The sequence below is a fragment of the Colletes latitarsis genome, unplaced genomic scaffold, assembly GCF_051014445.1.
Source record: "Colletes latitarsis isolate SP2378_abdomen unplaced genomic scaffold, iyColLati1 scaffold0018, whole genome shotgun sequence".
NCBI classification, from domain to species: domain Eukaryota; kingdom Metazoa; phylum Arthropoda; class Insecta; order Hymenoptera; family Colletidae; genus Colletes; species Colletes latitarsis.
The window spans coordinates 18,457,286-18,463,993 of record NW_027488369.1 but is presented as its reverse complement, the minus strand read 5'-3'; positions in this window follow the sequence as shown (position 1 = coordinate 18,463,993).

Genomic DNA, 6,708 nt, shown 5'->3' with positions numbered 1-6,708 from the left:
GTAGTAATGTGGGACCACACTGAAGCAGTCAAGTAAACCTGGTTTCGATCAATATTTTAGAGAATAATTTATGTTAGGTCTAGGTTAGGTCTAGGATTTGCCCTCATCAGGCTCATACTTTCGCATATTTCTCATACTTCATGGCTAGATCCTGGGCTGTTTCTGGATTGGATCACGTAGTAATGTGGTACCACGCTGAAACAGTCAATTAAACCTGGTTTCGATCAATATTTTAGAGGATAACGCAAGTTAGGTCTGGGATAGGTCTAGGATTTGCCCTCATCAGGCTCTTACTTTCGCATATTTCTCATACTTCATGGCTAGATCCCGGGCTATTTCTGGATTGGATCACGTAGTAAAGTGGTACCACACTGAAACAGTCGATTAAACCAGGTTTCGATCAATATTTTTGAGGATAACGCATGTTAGGTCTAGGTTAGGCCTGGGATTTTCACTCATCGGACTCATAGTTTCGCATTCTTCACATACTTGTTGAACGGATCCTGGGTTTTCTCTGGTTTGGATCACGTAGTAATGTGGGACCACACTGAAACAGTCAATTAAACCTGGTTTCGATCAATATTTTAGAGAATTATTCATGTTAGGTCTAGGTTAGGTCTGGGATTTGCTCTCATCAGGCTCATTCTTTCGCATATTTCTCATACTTGATGGCTAGATCCTGGGCTTTTTCTGGATTGCATCACGTAGTAATGAAGTATAACACTGAAACAGTCAATTAAACCTGGTTTGCATCAATATCTTAGAGGACAACGCAAGTTTGGTCTGGGATATGTCTGGGATTTGCCCTCATCAGGCTTATACTTTCGCGTTTTTCACATACTTGTTGAACAGATCCTGGGTTTTTTCTGGTTTGGATCACGTAGTAGTGTGGTACCACGCTGAAACAGTCCATTAAACCTGGTTTGGATCAATATCTTAGAGGATAACGCATGTTAGGTCTAGGTTAGGCCTGGGATTTTCACTCATCAGACTCATACTTTCGCATTCTTCACATACTTGTTGAACGGATCCTGGGTTATTTCTGGTTTGGATCACGTAGTAATGAGGGACCACACTGAAACAGTCAATTAAACCTGGTTTCGATCAATATTTTAGAGAATAATTCATGTTAGGTCTATGTTAGGTCTGGGATTTGCTCTCATCAGGCTCATTCTTTCGCATACTTCTCATACATGTTGAACAGATCCTGGGTTTTTTCTGGTTTGGATCACGTAGTAATGTGGGACCACACTGAAACAATCAATTAAACCTGGTCTTGATAAATATTTTAGAGGATAACGCAAGTTAGGTCTGGGTTAGGTCTAAGATTTGCCCTCATCAGGCTCACAGTTTAGCGTTTTTCACATACTTGTTGAACAGATCCTGGGTTTTTTCTGGTTTGGATCACGAAGTCGTGTGGTACCACACTGAAACAGTCCATTAAACCTGGTTTCGCTCAATATTTTTGAGGATAACGCATGTTAGGTCTAGGTTCGGCCTGGGATTTTCACTCATCAGACTCATACTTTCGCATTCTTCACATACTTGTTGAACGGAACCTGGGTTTTTTCTGGTTTGGATCACGTAGTAACGTGGGACCACACTGAAACAGTCAATTAAACCTGGTTTCGATCAATATTTTAGAGAATAATTCATGTTAGGTCTAGGTTAGGTCTGGGATTTGCTCTCATCAGGCACATTCTTTCGCATATTTCTCAAACTTGATGGCTAGATCCTGGGCTTTTTCTGGATTGCATCACGTAGTAATGTGGTACCACACTGAAACTTTCAATTAAACCAGGTCTTGATAAATATTTTAGAGGCTAACGCATGATAGGTCTGGGTTAGGGCTAGGATTTGCCCTCATCAGGCTCATACTTTCGCATATTTCTCATACTTCATGGCTAGATCCTGGGCTTTTTCTGGATTGCATCACGTAGTAAAGTGGTACCACACGGAAACATTCAATGAAACCTCGTCTGGATAAATATTTTAGAGGTTAACGCATCTTAGGTCTGGGTTAGGTCTACGATTTGCCCTCATCAGGCTCACAGTTTAGCGTTTTTCACATACTTGTAGAACAGATCCTGGCTTTTTCTGGTTTGGATCACGAAGTAATGTGGTACCACACTGAAACAGTCCATTAAACCTGGTTTCGCTCAATATTTTAGAGGATAACGCATGTAAGGTCTAGGTTAGGTCTGGGATTTGCTCTCATCAGGCTCATTCTTTCGCATATTTCTCATACTTGATGGCTAGATCCTGGGTTTTTTCTGGTTTGGATCACGTAGTAATGTGGTACCACACTGAAACAGTCGATTAAACCTGGTTTTGATCAATATTTTAGAGGATAACGCAAGTTAGGTCTGGGATAGTTCTCGGATTTGACCTCATCAGACTCATACTTTCGCAACACTTCACATACTCCTTGAACAGATCCTGGGTTATTTTCTGGTTTGGATCACATTGTAATGTGGTACCACACTGAAACGGTCAATTAAACCTGGTTTCGATCAATATTTTAGAGGATAACGCAAGTTAGGTCTGAGATAGGTCTGAGATTTGCCCTCATCAGGCTCATACTTTCGCATTCTTCACATACTTGTTGAACTGATCCTGGGTATTTTCTGGTTTGGATCACGTAGTAATGTGGTACCACACGGAAACGGTCAATTAAACCTGGTTTCGATCAATATTTTAGAGGATAACGCAAGTTAGGTCTGGGATAGGTCTGGGATTTGACCTCATCAGACTCATACTTTCGCACACTTCACATACTTGTTGAACGGATCCTGGGTTTTTTCTGGTTTTGATCACGTAGTAATATGGTACCACACTGAAACATTCAATTAAACCTGGTCTTGATAAATATTTTAGAGAATAACGCATGTTAGGTCTGGGTTAGGTCTACGATTTGTCCTCATCAGGCTCATACTTTCGCATATTTCTCATACTTCATGGCTAGATCCTGGGCTATTTCTGGATTGGATCACGTAGTAATGTGGTACTACACTGAAACAGTCAATTAAACCTGGTTTTGACCAATATTTTAGAGAATAATTCATGTTAGGTCTAGGTTAGGTCTGGGATTTGCTCTCATCAGGCTCATTCTTTCGCATATTTCTCATACTTGATGGCTAGATCCTGGGCTTTTTCTGGATTGCATCACGTAGTAATGAAGTACAACACTGAAACAGTCAATTAAACCTGGTTTCCATCAATATTCTAGAGGACAACGCATGTTAGGTCTAGGTTAGGCCTGGGATTTGCCCTCATCAGGGTCATACTGTCGCAGTTTTAACATACTTGTTGAACGGATCCTGGGTTTTTTCTGGTTTGGTTCACGTAGTAATGTGGTACCACGCTGAAACAGTCAATTAAACCTGGTTTCGCTCAATATTTTAGAGGATAACGCATGTTAGGTCTAGGTTAGGTCTGTGATTTGCTCTCATCAGGCTCATTCTTTCGCTTATTTCTCATACTTGATGGCTAGATCCTGGGCTTTTTCTGGATTGCATCACGTAGTAATGTAGTACCACACTGAAACAGTCAATGAAACCTGGTTTCCATCAATATTTTAGAGGACAACGCAAGTTAGGTCTAGGTAAGGCCTGAGATTTTCACTGATCAGACTCATACTTTCGCATTCTTCACATACTTGTTGAACGGATCCTGGGTTTTTTCTGGTTTTGATCACGTAGTAATGTAGTACAACACTGAAACAGTCAATTAAACCTGGTTTCGGTCAATATTTTAGAGAATAATTCATGTTAGGTCTAGGTTAGGTCTGGGATTTGCTCTCATCAGGTTCATTCTTTCGCATATTTCTCATACTTGATGGCTAGATCCTGGGCTTTTTCTGGATTGCATCACGTAGTAATGAAGTACAACACTGAAACAGTCAACTAAACCTGGTTTCCATCAATATTCTAGAGGACAACGCATGTTAGGTCTAGGTTAGGTCTGGGATTTGCTCTCATCAGGCTCATTCTTTCGCATATTTCTCATACATGTTGAACAGATCCTGGGTTTTTTCTGGTTTGGATCACGTAGTAATGTGGGACCACACTGACACAATCAATTAAACCTGATCTTGATAAATATTTTAGAGGATAACGCATGTTAGGTCTGGGTTAGGTCTAGGATTTGCCCTCATCAGGCTCATACTTTCGCATATTTCTCATACTTCATGGCTAGATCCTGGGCTGTTTCTGGATTGGATCACGTAGTAATGTGGTACCACGCTGAAACAGTCAATTAAACCTGGTTTCGATCAATATTTTAGAGGATTACGCAAGTTAGGTCTGGGATAGGTCTAGGATTTGCCCTCATCAGGCCCCTACTTTCGCATATTTCTCATACTTCATGGCTAGATCCTGGGCTATTTCTGGATTGGATCACGTAGTAATGTGGTACCACACTGAAACATTCAATGAAACCTGGTTTCCATCAATATTTTAGAGGACAACGCAAGTTTGGGCTAGGTAAGGCCTGAGATTTTCACTGATCAGAGTCATACTTTCGCATTCTTCACATACTTGTTGAACGGATCCTGGGTTTTTTCTGGTTTTGATCACGTAGTAATGTAGTACAACACTGAAACAGTCAATTAAACCTGGTTTCGATCAATATTTTAGAGGACAACGCATGTTAGGTCTAGGTTAGGCCTGGGATTTGCCCTCATCAGGGTCATACTGTCGCAGTTTTAACATACTTGTTGAACAGATCCTGGGTTTTTTCTGGTTTGGTTCACGTAGTAATGTGGTACCACACTGAAACATTCAATTAAACCTTTTCGTGATAAATATTTTAGAGGATAACGCATGTTAGGTTTGGGTTAGGTCTAGGATTTGCCCTCATCAGGCTCATACTTTCGCATATTTCTCATACTTCATGGCTAGATCCTGGGCTATTTCTGGATTGGATCACGTAGTAATGTGGTACCACACTGAAACAGTCAAATAAACCTGGTTTTGATCAATATTTTAGAGAATAATTCATGTTAGGTCTAGGTTAGGTCTGGGATTTGCTCACATCGGGCTCATTCTTTCGCATATTTCTCATACTTGATGGCTGGATCCTGGGCTTTTTCTGGATTGCATCACGTAGTAATGAAGTACAACACTGAAACAGTCAATTAGACCTGGTTTCCATCAATATTCTAGAGGACAACGCATGTTAGGTCTAGGTTAGGCCTGGGATTTGCCCTCATCAGGGTCATACTGTCGCAGTTTTAACATACTTGTTGAACGGATCCTGGGTTTTTTCTGGTTTGGTTCACGTAGTAATGTGTTACCACACTGAAACATTCAATTAAACCTGGTCTTGATAAATATTTTAGAGGATAACGCATGTTAGGTTTGGGTTAGGTCTAGGATTTGCCCTCACCAGGCTCATACTTTCGCATATTTCTCATACTTCATGGCTAGATCCTGGGCTGTTTCTGGATTGTATCACGTAGTAATGTGGCACCACGCTGAAACAGTCGATTAAACCTGGTTTCGATCAATATTTTAGAGGATAACGCAAGTTAAGTCTGGGATAGGTCTGGGATTTGACATCATCAGACTCATACTTTCGCGTTTTTTACATACTTGTTGAACAGATCCTGGGTTTTTTCTGGTTTGGTTCACGTAGTAATGTGGGACCACACTGAAACAGTCAAGTAAACCTGGTTTCGATCAATATTTTAGAGAATAATTCATGTTAGGTCTAAGTTAGGTCTGGGATTTGCTCTCATCAGGCTCATTCCTTCCCATATTTCTCATACTTGTTGAACAGATCGTGGGTTTTTTCTGGTTTGTATCACGTAGTAATGTGGGACCACACTGAAACAATCAATTAAACCTGATCTTGATAAATATTTTAAAGGATAACGCATGTTAGGTCTGGGTTAGGTCTAGGATTTGCCCTCATCAGGCTCATACTTTCGCATATTTCTCATACTTCATGGCTAGATCCTGGGCTGTTTCTGGATTGGATCACGTAGTAATGTGGTACCACGCTGAAACAGTCAATTAAACCTGGTTTCGATCAATATTTTAGAGGATAACGCAAGTTAGGTCTGGGATAGGTCTAGGATTTGCCCTCATCAGGCTCTTACTTTCGCATTCTTCACATACTTGTTGAACGGATCCTGGGTTTTTTCTGGTTTGGATCACGTAGTAATTTGGGACCACACTGAAACAATCAATTAAACCTGATCTTGATAAATATTATAGAGGATAACGCATGTTAGGTCTAGGTTAGGTCTAGGATTTGCCCTCATCAGGCTCGTACTTTCGCATATTTCTCATACTTCATGGCTAGATCCTGGGCTATTTCTGGATTGGATCACGTAGTAATGTGGGACCACACTGAAGCAGTCAAGTAAACCTGGTTTCGATCAATATTTTAGAGAATAATTTATGTTAGGTCTAGGTTAGGTCTAGGATTTGCCCTCATCAGGCTCATACTTTCGCATATTTCTCATACTTCATGGCTAGATCCTGGGCTGTTTCTGGATTGGATCACGTAGTAATGTGGTACCACGCTGAAACAGTCAATTAAACCTGGTTTCGATCAATATTTTAGAGGATAACGCAAGTTAGGTCTGGGATAGGTCTAGGATTTGCCCTCATCAGGCTCTTACTTTCGCATATTTCTCATACTTCATGGCTAGATCCCGGGCTATTTCTGGATTGGATCACGTAGTAAAGTGGTACCACA